The sequence below is a fragment of the Hippocampus zosterae genome, chromosome 2 (genome assembly GCF_025434085.1).
Source record: "Hippocampus zosterae strain Florida chromosome 2, ASM2543408v3, whole genome shotgun sequence".
NCBI classification, from domain to species: Eukaryota; Metazoa; Chordata; class Actinopteri; order Syngnathiformes; family Syngnathidae; genus Hippocampus; species Hippocampus zosterae.
In genome coordinates this window covers 22,687,348-22,705,520 of record NC_067452.1, presented here as the reverse complement: position 1 = coordinate 22,705,520, position 18,173 = coordinate 22,687,348, and the positions used below count along the sequence as shown (strand labels likewise).

General features: G+C 41.7%; 1 protein-coding gene across 2 annotated transcripts in view; it reads right to left on the bottom strand.

The window, feature by feature from the left end:
- camkvl (CaM kinase-like vesicle-associated, like) overlaps positions 1-15,441 on the bottom strand; it is a 44,559-nt gene extending 29,118 nt beyond the window's left edge. The window contains exons 1-2 of one of the 2 annotated variants that reach the window (XM_052057205.1): positions 15,131-15,441; positions 14,921-15,046 (exon numbers count right to left, since the gene is read on the bottom strand). The gene's annotated coding sequence lies outside the window, so the exon portion shown is untranslated. Of the gene's footprint in view, positions 1-14,257; positions 14,891-14,920; positions 15,047-15,130 lie in introns of those variants that run through there. The other variant, XM_052057207.1, reaches the window with a different exon arrangement.
- Positions 15,442-18,173: the final 2,732 nt, after the last annotated feature.

Sequence of the window (18,173 nt, the reverse complement as noted above, 5' to 3'; positions counted from 1 at the left end):
CCAAAAGAAGTTTTATTGCAAAACTCCGGGGCATGTGCATTAGTACACATGCCGCACATCTTTAAGGTAGGAAAAAATAAGCCCACCAGCTAGCAAAAATGAGTAAAACAAACAAACAAACAAACAAACAAAAAGCACTGAAAAATCAGCTTTACTTCAATTTCCAAAATCCTGTCTTTGTGGAATTTCAGCAATGGCCAAAACAAAAAGACAGTGAAGAGTGGACGTACGAGACTCGCTTTTGCACGCTACATTCAGCGCATTGGTCAGTTCTATGTATTTCTACGTTGGTCTGTGGGAATACTGCTAGTGAGAAACTGGCCCGTGGTGCAAGGTATGTCAGTGGGGGTGAACATTACAATCAGTTCTTGTAATTATATAGTGCAGTTCAATTTAACAGATGCAATCTAATGTGTTTGATTAAAATATCTTTCGGCATGCATGAAGCTGCATTCTTTGAAATGTACAAAGTCATGTGTTTATTCTCCCTTTGGTTGGTTTCCACGCTATCAGTCAAAAGAAGAAGAATTAACATTGTTTTTTTGGAATACACCAAATCCGGGTTCACAACATTTGGGGTGCAGGTGTGAGCTTTACGCTGAGAGCAAGTGAGAAGCAGAAAAAAGAACACCATCGAAAAGCGCGATGACGAATGAGCTGTGGCGTCAGATGATGAGCTGTGATCAGAGGGGAAAATCAAAATTGAGATGAAGAATGAAAGACAGCCAACGTGGTGAGGGTGACAAATGTAAAGGGCACCGAGGAATCAAAGTGAGAACTGTTCCCTGGAAGTTGATCATTCTCAGTTTTTTCAAGTCGTATATGTTTTTTAAAATATTCAGGATGATTGAGAACTAACCTTCTCCTGTGGTGACCAAGAGAAAACAAAGAAAAACAATGAGGAGAAAGGAGTTTTGAGTAGGAGGTGATAACACTGAGAACTTTTGGAACAACGAGGTCTTGGCAGTGAAACTGAGGAGAGGACAGCTCTATTTTTGGAAAGTGTACACGGTAACATATACTGCTCATACCTTATAGTGTCTGGTAGACCTATGGACCTTGAATTCAATTCAGGGTTCTCATCTTTGGGAGAGGGGAAGAATTCTGCTCATTAAATAATGATGGCATTCCATAGTAAAATGGAAATTTGCCGGAACCAATTCCCCAAGGGAATTGGTGACTGCATGCCCGTATGTATTAAGAGTGTGAATAGTTTTACCCCTGACCCACCAACATATTCTAAACTCACACTACATCGCAGGAGACACCTCTTGATCAATTAATGAATAAATGAAGGGTGGAGCTCAGATAGAAAGACATCTCACACTATTCAACACTTAGACAAAACCTTAGGGATGAACGAGAACAGACTGTGAGCCAGGCCATCTCTGACCTTGCAAATCTGGAGGATGAACACATTTCCCCAATGACACTCCAAAATGATTGAAGTGTGGACGTGGCCATAGCTATTTTTATTACTACACTCCTAACGCCCCCACAGTGTCTACTGTAAACGCGCGTGTGGTTACTTGCCTCTTTTCAAATTGTTTAAAATCAAATCCCAATCTAAAGAGGCCCTGTGCGATTACTGAAACACACTTAGCGGAGATGGATGCAGTCAGTATCGACCGAATGTTTGTGGGGAGTTATTTTCCTTTGCTGAACTGCAAATGAGCTGCGATGTCTATCGCATCTAATTTGTCAAATTTGATGATAACCTGCTCAACTGTCCGAGTCCTTGGACAAAAACAACTTGAAAATGCTGTGAGAAACACATACAGGGAGGCTTGCACAGAAAAACACACAGCAAATGGCTCTATAAATACAGTGTGGGGGTAATGTTCATCGTGTAAAGTGGGCGGATTAACTGGAACCAGGTCAGACCAAAAGCAGAGCATGCGCCAGCTTTTGTCCAATTTAGCTTTCTTTCTGCATCTTGTTAACGCTTCGGCCCTGTCCAGTTCTTGGGTCCACCTCACAAAATATTACAAAGCAGATGCATATTTTATGTTAATACTGACCCTGATCATTCGAATCCGGTGTGCTGCAGGAGGGAAACATCGAAAACACACAGAATAGTGGCCTTCGAGGCCCGGAGTAGCCCACCCCGACTCTATGCTGTAAGGCTCAGAGAATGCTCGTGTGATTATCTGGATTCCAGTCAGTGACAGAGTGCTTGATGATGCGCCATCCGTTCTTGTCAATACCTATCACTATGTTCTTGTCTCTTCTAGATGAGACGATCCATTCATCCATTAATGAGAAGACTCTCTGCAGAGCGGTGAACGGCGGAGGGAGAGGTTGGAAAAGTAAAAGGGGGGAAAAAAGCCAAAGGCCAAGTTCTGGAATTGGTCTCAGGGAGGACAAGGGAGAAAGAAGGCCTTGGTCTTATTTCTCGAGTTAGCCGGAGTGAAAAATGGACCACGGTGAGGAAAACTGCCTTTGTTGTGAAGCACTTAAATATTAAACTCATCCATCCTGAGAGCGAAGAACAATGAGAAAGAGAGCATCTCCGGAGCAGTCATCATTCACCGTTAGCATAGCATAGCTTGGTTTGCATAATATGAGCATGGAACGTCCTTTATGACCAGCACAGCCAATAAATACTGACCACTTCAAACTGTTATTGTTTTCTTTCTACTCTCATCTAATTGAGATTATTTCAATTGACCGATTTTCAGCACAGAACCTTTCTATTTCCTATTTTCTCCTTGAAATAGCATCATTAAAGATACTGCGATGCTGTCCATGGAACCCATCCATGCTTCAAAGTGGATAAAGTAGAATATAAATGGACCTCACTCATAAATTTAATCACTCCATCACATTACTCTTTCATCTATAACAGCTTCAAACAACAAAGAGTATGCAGAAAAATGGTTACGATTGAATGACTTTCTGTGTCCAATGTGTTATGTTGTATTATTTTGTTATTATGTTATTGTGACTTCAAGATGGCACCACTAGAGTGGCTGCCTTTTCAGCAGCTCCTATACTTTTTGTTCTACTTTCTTCCTTTCTTAACTTTGCTGCTGTAAATTAGGAATTTCATCATTTTGAGACGAATAAAGGTGTTCTTATTCAGATTTTTATTCTTAGTCATTTAATTGGAAATATAGTGGTGGTGGCCATATTTGTCAAAACACTGGGGGCTCATATTCCTCAAGGGTTTTTTTTGGCGCCCTTCATCATGATCTGATGGTGAGTCACAGTTGAGGGACTGATAAGACCATATTGGATCCATCATTACAACAGCTTGGGGTGTTACGTAAGCGTTCATAGCTTGGGCTGAGCGTATAAAATGATGAAAGGCCAAACAAGAAACTAAGTAATGATACAGTAGTTGGCAATCACACATCAATTGTAATCACCCCAACCAGCGGTCTCTATTTATGATAGAATAAGTAGAAGAACACAATAAACCCGCCTAGTACCGTTGTGAGGATAAGCAGACATGTGTGTATATATATATATATATATATATATATATATATATATATATACCGAAGGGTGAGATGAGGATTTTTATATATATATATATATATATATATATATATATATATATATATATATATTTTTTTTAAAGCTCGTTTTTTTTTTTAAAGCTCGTCTCACCCCCTTGGGTGGTGTCCGTCCCTCATTCAGCTCGGGTCCTCTACCAGAAGCCAGGAAGCTTGAGGGTTCTGCGCAGTATCCTTGCTGTTCCCAGCACTGCACATTTCTGGACTGAGATGTCCGATGTTGTTCCTGGGATCTGTTGCAACCACTCATCTAGTTTGGGGGTCACTGCCCCGAGTGCTCCGACCACCACAGGCACGACTGTCACCTTTACCTTCCAGGCTCTCTCCAGCTACTCTCTGAGCCCTTGGTATTTCTCGAGTTTCTCGTGTTCCTTCTTTCTGATGTTTCCATCATTTGGGACCGCTACATCCACTACAACGGCTTTCCTCTGCCCTTTATCTATGATCACGATATCTGGTTGGTTCGCCATTACCATCTTGTCAGTCTGGATTTGGAAGTCCCACAGGATCTTCGCTCTGTCATTATCCACCGCCTTCGGAGGTGTTTCCCATTTTGACCTTGGGGTTTCCAGTACATACTCCGCACAGATGTTTCGGTAGACTATGCCAGCCACCTGGTTATGGCGTTACATGTAGGCTTTCCCTGCCAGCATCTTACACCCTGCAGTTATGTGTTGGATCGTCTCAGGTGCCTCTTTGTACAACCTACACCTTGGGTCTTGTCTGGTGTGGTATATCTGGGCCTCAATGGCTCTGGTGCTCAGGGCCTGCTCCTGAGCAGCCAGGATGAGTGCCTCTGTGCTGCCCTTCAGGCCAGCCCTCTCGAGCCACTGATAGGACTTCTTGAGATCAGCCACTTCGGTTATGGTCCGGTGGTACTTCCCGTTTAGGGGCTTGTCCTCCCATGATGCTGCCTCTTCCAGCTCCTCATCCTCTGTTCCCCATTGTCAGAGACATTGTCTCAGTACGTCATCCGTTGGAGCCTTCTCCTTGATGTTATCATGGAGCTTGTATGTTTCATCCTGGACAGTGGCTCTCAAACTTACTAGTACCCGGCCTGATTCCTTTCGGCTTGCGTACAGTCTCAGGGTGCTGGATTTGGGATGGAACCCTCCATGCATGGTTAGGAGCTTTCGGGTCTTAACGTCCGTGGTCTGAATCTCTTCCTTTGGCCACCTTATTATTCCTGCAGGGTATCTGATCACTGGCAGGGCATAGCTGTTTATTGCCCGGGTCTTATTCTTGTCATTGAGCTGGCTTCTTAGGACTTGCCTCACTCGCTGGAGGTATTTGGCTGTAGCCGCTTTCCTTGTTGTCAGTTTGAGGTTGCCATTGGCTTGTGGTATACCGAGGTACTTGTAGCTGTCCTCAATGTCTGCTATTGTTCCTTCAGGGAGTGAGACCCCTTCAGTGCGGTCTACCTTTCCTCTCTTAGTCACCATCCGACTACATTTCTCAAGCTCTAATGACATCCCGATGTCGCTGCTGTAGATCCTGGTTGTGTGGATCAGGGAATCTATGTCCCTTTCGCTTTTAGCAAACAGCTTTATGTCATACATGTAGAGGAGGTGACTGATTGTAGCTCCATTTCTGAGGCGGTATCCAAAGCCTGTCTTGGTGATTACTTGGCTTAGGGGGTTCAGTCCTATGCAGAACAGCAGTGGGGAGAGTGTATCACCTTGGTATGTGCCACATTTGATGGACACTTGGGTAAGTGGCTTGCCATTGGCTTCAAGTGTGGTTTTCCACATCCTCATCGAGTTCGCAACGAAGGCTCTTAGGGTCCTGTTCACCTTGTACAACTCCAACCATTCAGTGATCCATGTATGTGGCATTGAGTCATAGGCTTTCTTGTAATCAATCCAGGCTATGCACAGGTTGGTACGTCGGGACCTGCAGTCTTGTGCGACTGTTCTGTCAACCAGGAGCTGATGTTTGGCTCCTCTGGTATTTCTACCAATGCCCTTCTGTGCTTCGTTCCTGTATTGATCCACGTGTCCACTTATCTTAGCCGCAATGATGCCTGACATGAGCTTACATGTTGTGGAGAGACAGGTTATTGGCCGATAGTTGGATGGAACTGCACCCTTCGAGGGATCCTTCATGATCAGGATCGTTCGCCCTTCGGTTAGCCATTCTGGGGAGTCCCATCCCTCAGCAGCTGGTTCATTTGTACTGCTAGGCGCTCATGGAGTGCTTTGAGTATCTTTAGCCAGTAGGTGTGGACCATGTCCGGGCCTGGTGCTGTCCAGTTCTTCATATCTGAAACTCTTTCATGTAATGTATTGTATTGTATGTCTGCCACTGTTATGGTAACTGGGTTCTGTTCAGGGAGGTTGCTGCGCTCCTCTCTCAGAGTCCCCAGCCATTGTGCACTGCTGTTATGTGCAGTGCACACACACACACACACACACACACACACACACATATATATATAAAATCCTCATCTCACCCCTCGGGTGGTGTCCGTCCCTCATTCAGCTCGGGTCCTCTACCAGAGGCCAGGAAGCTTGAGGGTTCTGCGCAGAATCCTTGCTGTTCCCAGCACTGCACATTTCTGGACTGAGATGTCCGATGTTGTTCCCGGGATCTGTTGCAACCACTCATCTAGTTTGGGGGTCACTGCCCCGAGTGCTCCGACCACCACAGGCACGACTGTCACCTTTACCTTCCAGGCTCTCTCCAGCTCCTCTCTGAGCCCTTGGTATTTCTCGAGTTTCTCATGTTCCTTCTTCCTGATGTTTCCATCACTAGGGACCGCTACATCCACTACAACGGCTTTCCTCTGCCCTTTATCTATGATCACGATATCTGGTTGGTTCGCCATTACCATCTTGTCAGTCTGGATCTGGAAGTCCCACAGGATCTTCGCTCTGTCATTCTCCACCACCTTCTGAGGTGTTTCCCATTTTGACCTTGGGGTTTCCAGTCCATACTCCGCACAGATGTTTCGGTAGACTATGCCAGCCACCTGGTTATGGCGTTCCATGTAGGCTTTCCCTGCCAGCATCTTACACCCTGCAGTTATGTGTTGGATCGTCTCAGGTGCCTCTTTGCAAAACCTACACCTTGGGTCTTGTCTGGTGTGGTATATCTGGGCCTCGATGGCTCTGGTGCTCAAGGCCTGCTCCTGAGCAGCCAGGATGAGTGCCTCTGTGCTGTCCTTCAGGCCAGCCCTCTCTCGCCACTGATAGGACTTCTTGAGATCAGCCACTTCAGTTATGGTCCGGTGGTACATCCCGTGTAGGGGCTTGTCCTCCCATGATGGTCCCTCTTCCAGCGCCTCATCTTCTGTTCCCCATTGTCTGAGACATTCTCTGAGTACGTCATCCGTTGAAGCCTTCTCCTTGATGTATTCATGGAGCTTGGATGTTTCATCCTGGACAGTGGCTCTCACACTCACTAGTCCCCGGCCTCCATCCTTTCGGCTTGTGTACAGTCTCAGGGTGCTGGATTTGGGATGGAACCCTCCATGCATGGTTAGGAGCTTTCGGGTCTTAACGTCCGTGGTCTGAATCTCTTCCTTTGGCCACCTTATTATTCCTGCAGGGTATCTGATCACTGGCAGGGCATAGCTGTTTATTACCCGGGTCTTATTCTTGCCATTGAGCTGGCTTCTTAGGACTTGCCTCACTCGCTGGAGGTATTTGGCCGTAGCCGCTTTCCTTGTTGCCAGTTCGAGGTTGCCATTGGCTTGTGGTATACCAAGGTACTTGTAGCTGTCCTCAATGTCTGCTATTGTTCCTTCAGGGAGTGAGACCCCATCAGTGCGGACTACCTTTCCTCTCTTAGTCACCATCCGACTACATTTCTCAAGCCCGAATGACATCCCGATGTCGCTGCTGTAGATCCTGGTTGTGTGGATCAGGGAATCTATGTCCCCTTCGCTCTTAGCATACAGCTTTATGTCATCCATGTAAAGGAGGTGACTGATTGTAGCTCCATTGCTCTGAGGCGGTATCCATAGCCTGTCTTGGTGATTACTTGGCTTAGGGGGTTCAGTCCTATGCAGAACAGCAGTGGGGAGAGTGCATCACCTTGGTATATGCCACATTTGATGGACACTTGGGTAAGTGGCTTGCCATTGGCTTCAAGTGTGGTTTTCCACACTATAATATATATATATATATATATATATATATATATATATATATATATATATATATATCTTTCTCTGTACATATATATTAGAGCTGTCAAACGATTAAAATATTTAATCTAATTAAAAATGCAACTGTCATAATTAACTCAAATGAACTAAAAAATTAATCGTGATTACTCACACATTTTTTATCGTTTCTGAATTTCCTTTTACATTTTTTGTCCTATTTTTTCCCATTTTAATGCTCTCATCAACATCAGTTTTCTATGTGCCAAATGCAAATATTTACTGAAATAACAATTTCGATTTTCAATTTTACATGAACATTTTTCACTTGGTGCAGTTATTCACACATAATGTCTCACACAATATTACTGTCCATCAATAATGGTGAAAAAATATTTTGTCACACAACAGCTGCTTTATCAGTTTTTTTTATTAAATCAAAACAGAGCAATATAACATTATAAAGTGCACATCTAAGGGACACTAGTACTCAGCCTATAGTGGATTTAAACCATGGTTGCATACTTTGTTTTTCTCAACTTTGCTTTCAACACAGCAGTCTGTTTCTGTATGTTTGTTGAAAAATAACGAGACACCAGACACCAGTGTTCATTATGTGCCGCTGTATTCGAAACTGCCGGCCGTACAAACAAGCACACGCACTTCCCCGTGCTGCAGGGGCAAACCATTCTGAAAGGGGGGGTTCACTCTCTCTAACACAGTCAGGATATGTTCATTGTGTTGGTCCTTCTTGCGCGGAAGTCTCTCTACGGTTTTGTGTCTACCTCATTTCGAATGACTACACTTGGTTTGACAACACTGGAGACGTTTTACTTTCGCTAGGTCGCTACCACTGTAGCGCACTGTCACTGTCAGACGAACACAGAGAAGCTCCACCCGCTCTATTTATATGGACAGGGAACGCTGTAACCTTCCACACAACATAGTTCCAAACAAGTAACAATCGCGTCAGTGGCATGCATCGTATACCTGTATGATACACAGAGAGAGAAGAACAGGTAACTTTGGTCTTGTCAGTGAAGCAATCTGGCAACTTTTTAAAAGTAAACTTTCCATTCATAAACTCTTTAAGTATCCGTTTTCGGTGTCTCGCGCTGCCGTGGCTGGCAAAACAGACATGGGCGTGGACTTCTGCAGCGCGCTCGTTCTTTCGTTTCTGGTGTATTTATAGAGCGACGTAACATCCGCTTGTGACGTGTGCCGTGTTAATCTCGCGAGAAAAAATGTAATCCCGTTAAAATTCATTTAAATTAATGCCAATAAAAATGCGCTAAACTGACAGCTCTAATATATATATATAACTGTCAAACGAATACAATATTTAATCTAATTAAAAATGCAACTGTCATAATTAACTCAAATTCACAAAAAAAGAATCGTGATTACTCATGCATTTTTTTATCGTTTCTGAATTTACGTTTATTTTCTTTTGTCCTATTTTTCCCCATTTTAATGCTCTCATCAACATTGAATCATTAATCCGTTTTCTATGTGAAAAATGCAAATATTTACTGAAATAACAATTTCGATTTTCAATTTTACATGAACATTTTTCACTTGGAGCAATCTCTCACACAATATCACTGTCCAGCAACAACAGTGAAAAAAATATTTTGTCACACAACAGCTGCTTTAACAGCTCTTTTCATGGAATCAAAACAGAGCAATATAACATTATAAAGTGCACATCTAAGGTAAACTAGAACTCAACCTATAGTGGATTTAAGCCATGGTTGCATACTTCGTTTTTCTCAAGTTTGCTTTGAACACAGCAGTCAGGCTATGTTGATTGTGTTGGTCCTTCTTGCGCGGAAGTCTCTCTACGGTTTTGTGTAGAGATCATTTCGGATGACTACACTTGGTTCGCTGACAACACTGGAGACATTCTACTTTCGCTAGGTTGCTACCACTGCAGCGCACCGTCACTGTCAGACGAACACAGAGAAGCTCCACTCGCTCTATTTATATGGACACGGTACACTGTAACCTTCCACAAAAAATAGGTCCAAAGAAGTAACAATCGCGTCAGTGGCATACATCGTATACCTGTATGATACAGGTAACTTTGGTCTTGTCAGTGGAGCAATCTGGCAACTTTTTAAAAGTAAACTTTCCAACTTTCCAATATCCATTTTCGTTGTCGCGCGCTGCCTTGGCTGGCAAAACAGACATGGGCGTGGACTTCTGCAGCGCACTTGTTGTATTGTTTCTGATGTATTTACAGAGCAATGTAACATCCGCTTGTGATGTGTGCCGCGTTAATCTCGCGAGAAAAAAAATAATCCCGTTAAAATTCATTTAAATTAATGCCAATAAAAACGCGCTAAACTGACAGCTCTAATATATATCTATAGCTTCCCAATCACCCTGAGACAAAAACAGTAGTTTCATATCAAAAGAAATGGACTGTGGACATGTGAAGTGTCTAGGTACAATAGCAGGACAAGGGAGGTTGGCTGCCTGAATACAGGATATACACAAATGCGCAAAAGATTTCATGAAGAATTCATGAGTTTATCGCATCTTCTTTCCCATGTTGTGGTGGTTTGTTTATGAGTGCCCAGTTTATGGGTCGAATAAAGAGCTTTAAACACAGGCTTGCACTTTCAGGTTTTCACAGCAGTTTGGTTTTAGTTAAAAGTCCCATCCATCCGCTTCTTCTCCTGCTTATCCCCACTAATGTCGCGGGGTATTCAGAAAAACATGTTTTCTTTTTTGTGCTATTGTGTGAGAATAATAATGACGTTTAAATATTTTGATTTTATTTGTCCGTTTTAGCTGGTCATTGGTTTCACTCACCTAGACACATCACTCTGCCAATCAGCTCCTTTTCTGCCTTCTCATCTGAATGCTGTGTTTTCATTTTTAGTTTTGGCCTATCGGCTCCTTGTTGTTCAATACCTCTTCTTTTGACCTTTTTACTTGATTCTCCAAGTCATTCTCATTTCCTCTATGACCATTTGAGACAGAACTCTTGTTTGGGTACAATTTTTTTCCAGATCGATCCCGTCTTCTTCAGTACTCACTGATACTGATATCAAGTAACCAATACTGCCAGTACTTTTGATACATACCATTCTAATTAAACCAATGAGAGATCATTTTAAATCATTTATTTTTTCTGGCAAAAACCAGAACAGTCAATCTGCAGTACAGAACTAAAACAGAAACTCACTCTTTCATTTGTAATAAATGAACAAAAGTGCAACATTAAACTAACAACTCCCCGAGTTTTAGTCTTTGTTCAAAATAAATTAATACATTGATATTTATTATGTATTCATGTACATTAAATTGAAACCGCGCTGCAAAAAGGGGAGATACCGCTGCTCGTTCCTACCGACTGCTGTCAGGTTGCTGAATAAAAAAATAAAATGATGTGAAAAATAATTTTAAATAGCACAGCCACCTATCTATATCTATATTTATATTGCACTTAATTGAAAGGTGTACATTGAAACTGTAACATTTATTTTGTGAATGCAAACACTTTGTTTTTCTTCTTTCTTCTTTCTACCCACAATCTTGCTGCTGTAAACTGTAAATTTCCCCAGTGTGGGACAAATAAAGGATATCTTATCTTACCTGCATTGCATTCAACAGGAAAAGATAGCCCTTAATAATGCACTGAATAAGAACTTTCATTTTTCTCAGTCGATGATAGCAGGTAAATACTGCAATGAACAAAGTCAGCATACCTCCCATATTGAATGAGGAAATAACAAGTGTAGGTAGCGTAATGCACTTTAAGCATTAATATAAACATTACATACATATGTAGACTTGTATAAATTGGCTCTTCATAACCATATGAGATGATGGACATTAATGAAATTCTAAGGCGAAAAATGTTGTGTTAGCCATGTACAAATTTACTTAGCAAAAAAATGTCTAAAATTTGGTGGCAACACACTAATACAGAAAACACATCTTAACTCATTCAGTACCAGCCAGTTCTAGACCAAGTCTGAAAAGACGTTTAAAAACGTCTTTGGGAGTGAATGAGTTAATAGGAGGATAACAGGAATGCAGTTCACTAAGAAAAATGTTCTATCAACCTCACATGCCATTTACTTCCTAATTGTAGGATCCACCAACTGGTCTTGGTGACTAGAATCGGCAGCCTTCATGAGGGCTCGATACCTTAAACTAGGTTCGGTGTCAGCATGAAAGCGATACCTGGTATCGGTTTTCCCTCATCCTTAGTTTGTCTTCCTTTCATTTGAGTGAATTTCAGGAATAATGGCTAACAGTCAAAGATGGTTAACAGTAGTGAATCACTCGATCGCATTTAGCATACAAGCTGTGGTGCTTCTGCGTTTGGGGAATGTGATGTAATGCAATAAGGCGCTTTATATTGCTATTTCAGAGATGGGGGTTGCTGCACAGTATGTACTGTATCTTTTTCAAGAACGTGTGTGTAAAATGCAGTCCCACCCAAAGAAACCTGTAGCCTTGCACACATGCCAAGTATGGCTCAGGCTTTGAATGTAAACAAACTGATGATTAAGAATCAGTTGGCCAGTGGGTGGATATCATCTGCTGGCATCACTGATAAACTGTGCCACAATCCACAACCCTATCTATAATAAAACCAGCCAGCCGTCACAATGTCTGTTTGTAACTTTTAATATTTTGCTGTATGCCTATTTGATCATCCGTGCTGGCTGGCTTTGATCTTTTGCTCTCCTAAATGCTGTGCTTGCTCAAGTTTTCTCTTCTGTGTCATGTGTACTTTGATTTTAGTAACATGTTTTTTTTATTGCACCACCCTGCCAATTGTTTATGATCTCTCTGCATTTTCTGCTGAAATTTTCATCACTTTTATTTGACTTGCTCATCAGCAGGTTAGTTCTTGACTCTCCGTCTACCTGCTGCCCTCTTACTTAATTCCTTCAGTAAATGTTTAACAAGGTTGTTTGCACATCAAAAATAAATTGGTGGGTAGTTTTAGATGGAAGAGATAAAAGGCAGGATGATGTGCAAGGGATTCAGCAGGACAAGGAGGGGCTGCAGATGAGATACAAGGAGGCATAAAATGAACACGGACATAAGGAACCTCCGGCACCAAATAAAGTTAGGGGAAACATATGTCGTGTTTTCAGCGTATCCTAAAGCAGGCACTTATCTAACCTGGATGTGTGAAAAAAAGCTAATTGTTTGTTTACTCATATTCCACTCGCCTGTATAAGGAATAGATTCAGCTGGAGCGTATTCTCAATCGCATAGCGAAGGAAAACATTAGCATTTTTGCACATCTTACTGCGTTTCTGCCGCATTACACGATAATGAGATATTGATGTCCATAGAGCACCAAACACAGAGCTTGCTGTTAGATCTGCAATTGATCAAATCATAAATCGGTTGAAATGTTATTTATCCGCTTGGCCAGAACCAGATATGCGGCACTATCTTGATCCTGCATTGAATAATTTAAATGATAATAATGCTCTTTTTTTAGGTTTAATGGTTGTATATTTTATACATTTAATAAAAGAGACCTTGGTCACAAAACAAAAAGATTCTCTAAAAGTGATCTGTGAGCAGTAATGCTACTGATTACACCATGCTTATGTTTCCTTGTTTTCAATCAATGACGTCCTGAAACCAAAAGAACAAAACAAATCAGATGAATGAAAACAACACAAAAAGAGGCAGCTCCTTTAATGAGTTTTTTAGCGACTTGCGTGGCAAAAGCGAGAAATCAGTGAAAATATATATCTGCAGAGAATTCGCATATGAATAGATGGCCATGAAATACACGCTGTAATTTTTTTTTCATTCAGCAAGGTCACCAGTTCAACCCAGCAAAATGGAAAGCACATAAAAAGCAAGCTTCACACCTGCGTAGAAATCTGCACCAAAATAAAGACCTTGGCCTGCGGCTAAAATTTCCTACCAACCATAATCGAATCTGAATTCTATAACATTTGTAAAAACAGCCAGAAAACTATGTGGCAAAATCACAAAAGATGATTCCTGTGTAGCAATGCACAAATTAGATGTTTCATTTGGTACACATGCACAATCAGATTGAATTTAGGACAACAGTTGTAAAAAACAAACAAAAAAAATCATTAAAAAAATGCAGTTTTTCAATTATCATTATTGGAGACTTATTCAATTAACAATTTATTTTAGATTCATATTTAAATTCATACTGTATAGTCACACCTTGCATTGGTTTCGAAACTATATATATATATATATATATGCATATATATGCATATATTTATATAAATATATATATAGATATATATGCATATATGCTCAACATCAATCTCAAGATTAAATAATTAAATCAGCTGTCACACAACAAAAGATAACATAAACATTTGGCGGCCATTTATTTGATGCACTCCACACTGCGTGCATGGTGCACGGCCATTGTTTTTTTTTTTTAACCATTAAAAAACGGGTACCGGTACTCGAAAAGGACCGAAGACACACCTCTTTTGAAAGCCTTTTCCCCTTTAGGCTGAATCCTCTCTACAAACTTGAAAAGAGGTCTCTGGAAATGATTCCAAATATAAATAAAATACTGCTCTGCAAATCAGGAGGCAGTGATGCCATAGATGAGATTAATAGATTAATATTTCACACTCACATTATTCCTGCAGGCCAATCCTTTTGGTAATCCTTTTACTTTCCCCGCTAGTGATATTATACCTGACGCGCACACAATCTTCAGCTCTTTTTTTTTTTAATATATATAAAATGATGAACTACTACATGTTCCCCGACGGAACAACTATAAACAAATTCTGATTATTTCAAATCGTTGCAATGAGAAATGTTGCTGATGGCACTTAATGCACAGATCATACTTAGATGAACTAGCCCCTCCCTCTCTTTTTTTGTTTGCAGTTATTTCAAACGTGCACTTAAAACCCCAGAGCATCTGCCTTGATTCCACATAAGCCTTCAGTCAACAGATCCCAGGATGGCGCAACTAAAGCACTCAAAAGTGAACAGAACCAAAAAGGACTCTCCATCCACCACGGAAAAGAAAAGCCGTATGATATTCAATGCAAGGGCAAAAACAACCCCCAAAAAACAACAACAACAAAAACTATAGTTACACTTTACGGCTATTTTCTGCATGCAGGAAATTACAGGCAAATCAACAAGTATATTTCTAGCAAATTGATTTTGCCATGCACAACTGCTGGCACTCGCACCACCACCCTCATCATCGTCGGCATGATCATGACATAACCTTTCTTTGATGTTTCCGCTTGCCGTGTATCATGCACCAGTGAGTTCTTACCTTGAGTTGTGGCGGCTCTGGAGAAATGTGGGCGTGCTCGTTTGCAGCCAAACTATCCAAAATGGGACCAGTGGATCCGTCTGGCCTTGGGAGGGCAACAGACGATGATTAGAAAATGCTCGCAGTCTAGAACGCAAAGAAGGAAAAGAGGGGATGTAACTGCAGCTCCTGCTCAAGCACGACCGTCTGCGCTTTGCTGGGAAGAATTACTTTGCTCCTCTCCGACTGCCAGCCCTCCCTGCTTCACTCAGCAACTCCACACTCACTCACTCACTCACTGAAAGAAAACATCTTTCATGTGAGATCACCATTGGAAGCTGATTGAAGCGCAAATGTGTGCTCCATCCCAGTCCAAAACTTGCATGTTAGACGGCCAAACAAATGGTCTCTGTGTAGGCACATCAGACGAGTTCGGATTACACTGTGGGATTATGCCTTAAATGTTCATCATTTCATCATGCGCTGTCGGACAATGACATCAGTGTTTGGCAGATGAGCGCCACCATTACGTGGGAGTAGATGGAGAAAAAAAAGAGTGAATGAAAACCTTTCACTTCCATTATTGATTGAATGTAGCGCATGATGCGGAACCCTGGTGGCCCGCTGTGCGCCGGGCGGGGCGGGGCGGGGGGGGGGGGGTTCACTAGGGTCACGGGTGCGTTGTTTGGCACGTGATGTTCAGTATATGCGTACACATAAACATAGCCAAAGCGGTGTGCCTGCTGACAGATGGCTATGTAATGACGCAGGAACCAACTCCCGGGTTTAAGCGTATGTTGGCTTGGGTTATGCAGAAACTAGAGAGGCACTGCTTATTTGTTTTATTGTTTATTATGATATCTCAAAACAGTGACAGCCTTTACATATGGTAAATATTCTTTTCATAGAACACTTTGCCGCAATGCGAATAGGCTTGCTTCCTCATAAAAAATCAACATACAGCCATTAATGTCTGCATAGCTGACAACAAAAGTGAGTGCCCCCCTTGAGTGAAAATGTCAAAATTGGGCCCGTTTACTCACTTTCGCTCACTGGTGTCATGTCACTCGTTAGTATGAAAATGTCCCAGATGTGAATGGGCTGCAGGTATGTGAAAATGGAATCAAATCAAAATAAAATTCAACAGAGAAATCTTTGGGTATCTGGAAAAAAAAATTCTCAACTCAAAGCTCGACTATAGTCTATAAAAAGATTGCCAAACTCCCCATTTAACATTCATCACGTATTCTATTTGCTTCACCAGTATTCACATGAATACCTCCAACTTACTAAGATCTTGATATAGGAATAATACCTTACACATTTGTGCTTTAGTCCAAGCGTTTACAATTTACATTCACACAGACATTTCACCTTGAGCTTGCGACGGGCAATAGTTCATTTTCTGAAAATAAAATTATCTGTGCATGTGATGGAAAGATGGAGCTAGAATCGAGAGAGAGAGAGCAAACAGGTCACAGCTTGGCGAAAAATCGCCTCATCAGTGAAGGTTTCTGGTGCTTATGCCGACAACCATCAATGGAGTGAATCACCGTCCTAATGAGGGACACTGCCCAGTCATGCTTATCCTTAATGCATGCAAAACACCTAACATTGCAACTCTGAGGTGCCGTCTGCAAATGTTCTGCTTGGCTTTGACATTTTGGGAACATATTCTATAGCACGCTTTATTATTAGAGTCGTCAGTGAACAGGAGCCTGTCGGGGCTGACTTCAGGCAGAGGCGGCGTCCAGCCAACATCGCTAGCCAGAAGCAGCCTAGCTGTCGACAAACAACCATTCACACCCGCATTAATACCAGTGGAGAATTTAGAGTCTTTATTGAATCCAACATGCAGGCTCGGCACCACAGAGCCAAAGCTAGGATCCCTCAACTGTGACTCAAACATGACAAGCACTACTTTTCCATAGGATACCTAACCTAAACTAGGCATTATTAGTCATTTAAAAAAATCAGTTTATACTATAAATGCTTTACAACGTTATACTTTTAATGATGTGAAGCTCATTGAGTTATCTTGTGTCTGAAATTCCCTTGCCTTAACTGTACTTGTACATTTTTGGTAAAGAACAATGCAAAAACAGCAATTACTGGAGATTGAACACGAAGGGACAGAAATGTACTATTATTCCCCTTTTCGACAGCAGCCTGGTACAAGTGGATAGGATGCTGTTGACTATATTGTCTCTAAAACCTGTCCACACACCACGTGTCGCCGAGAGAGCGCCAGCAAGACTCGTAAAAGGCAGACAGAGGTGTGAGAGACCCATTATGTTTTGTAGTGAATGACTGTATCCTTAATGAGAACCACCTCCGTGGGTGCCGTGAAACCAGGCTGAAAAACACACTTATCATTAAAACGCCTGCGCTATTGGGAGAGACAAAAAAAAGAAAAAAAAGATGGAAAGAATGCGGTCAACTAAATTGCGCCATTAAAGAGGAAGCAAAAGCACATCTGCGGGGATAAAAGTGAACTGCATCATTGGTTTTGAGGACTCAGAGCAAACACGTCGGTGCCAAATGTGTCACTCGGAGCTGGCAGGCAGGCTTCAAGGCCAACAGCCATTGAAAGAGAGCGACTGATGAGCTTTGGCTCACCACTCTCACTTTCTTTCTTTCTTTTTTCTATCTATCTATCTATCTATCTATCTATCTATCTATCTATCTATCTATCTATCTATCTATCTATCTATCTATCTATCTATCTATCTATCTATCTATCTATCTATCTATCTATCTATCTATCTATCTATCTATCTATCTATCTATCTATCTATCTATCTATCTATCTATCTATCTATCTATCTATCTATCTATCTATATCGAATGATTTTCATTTTTCATGCATGCTATAAAATCTTGTGAACACTCATATTTTTGTATTTAATAAAATAAATAAATAACTTTTAAAAATTCCCAGATCAAGGGGGGCTATTATGCAGGGGGCCTAGAGTTTTTCTCAGTGTCTTTGGTACATTTCTCAGATCAGAACTGAATGACTTTCTCAAACCTATAGTGGTCCAATTTTCACATCATTGCCTATGCAGCATGTATCTTATTTTGGTATAAAGTGCATGATCACAGGACATGCACACACACACACACACACGCACGCACACACACACAAACACACATGCTCACCGGCACTCTGGTGATTTTACTGGACAGTGTCCCGCTTCCGTTTGACAGAAGCTCTCCTTTCCTCTTGCCAGCCCTCTTTCTCCCCTTCTGTCACCCACGAGCATACCTCATC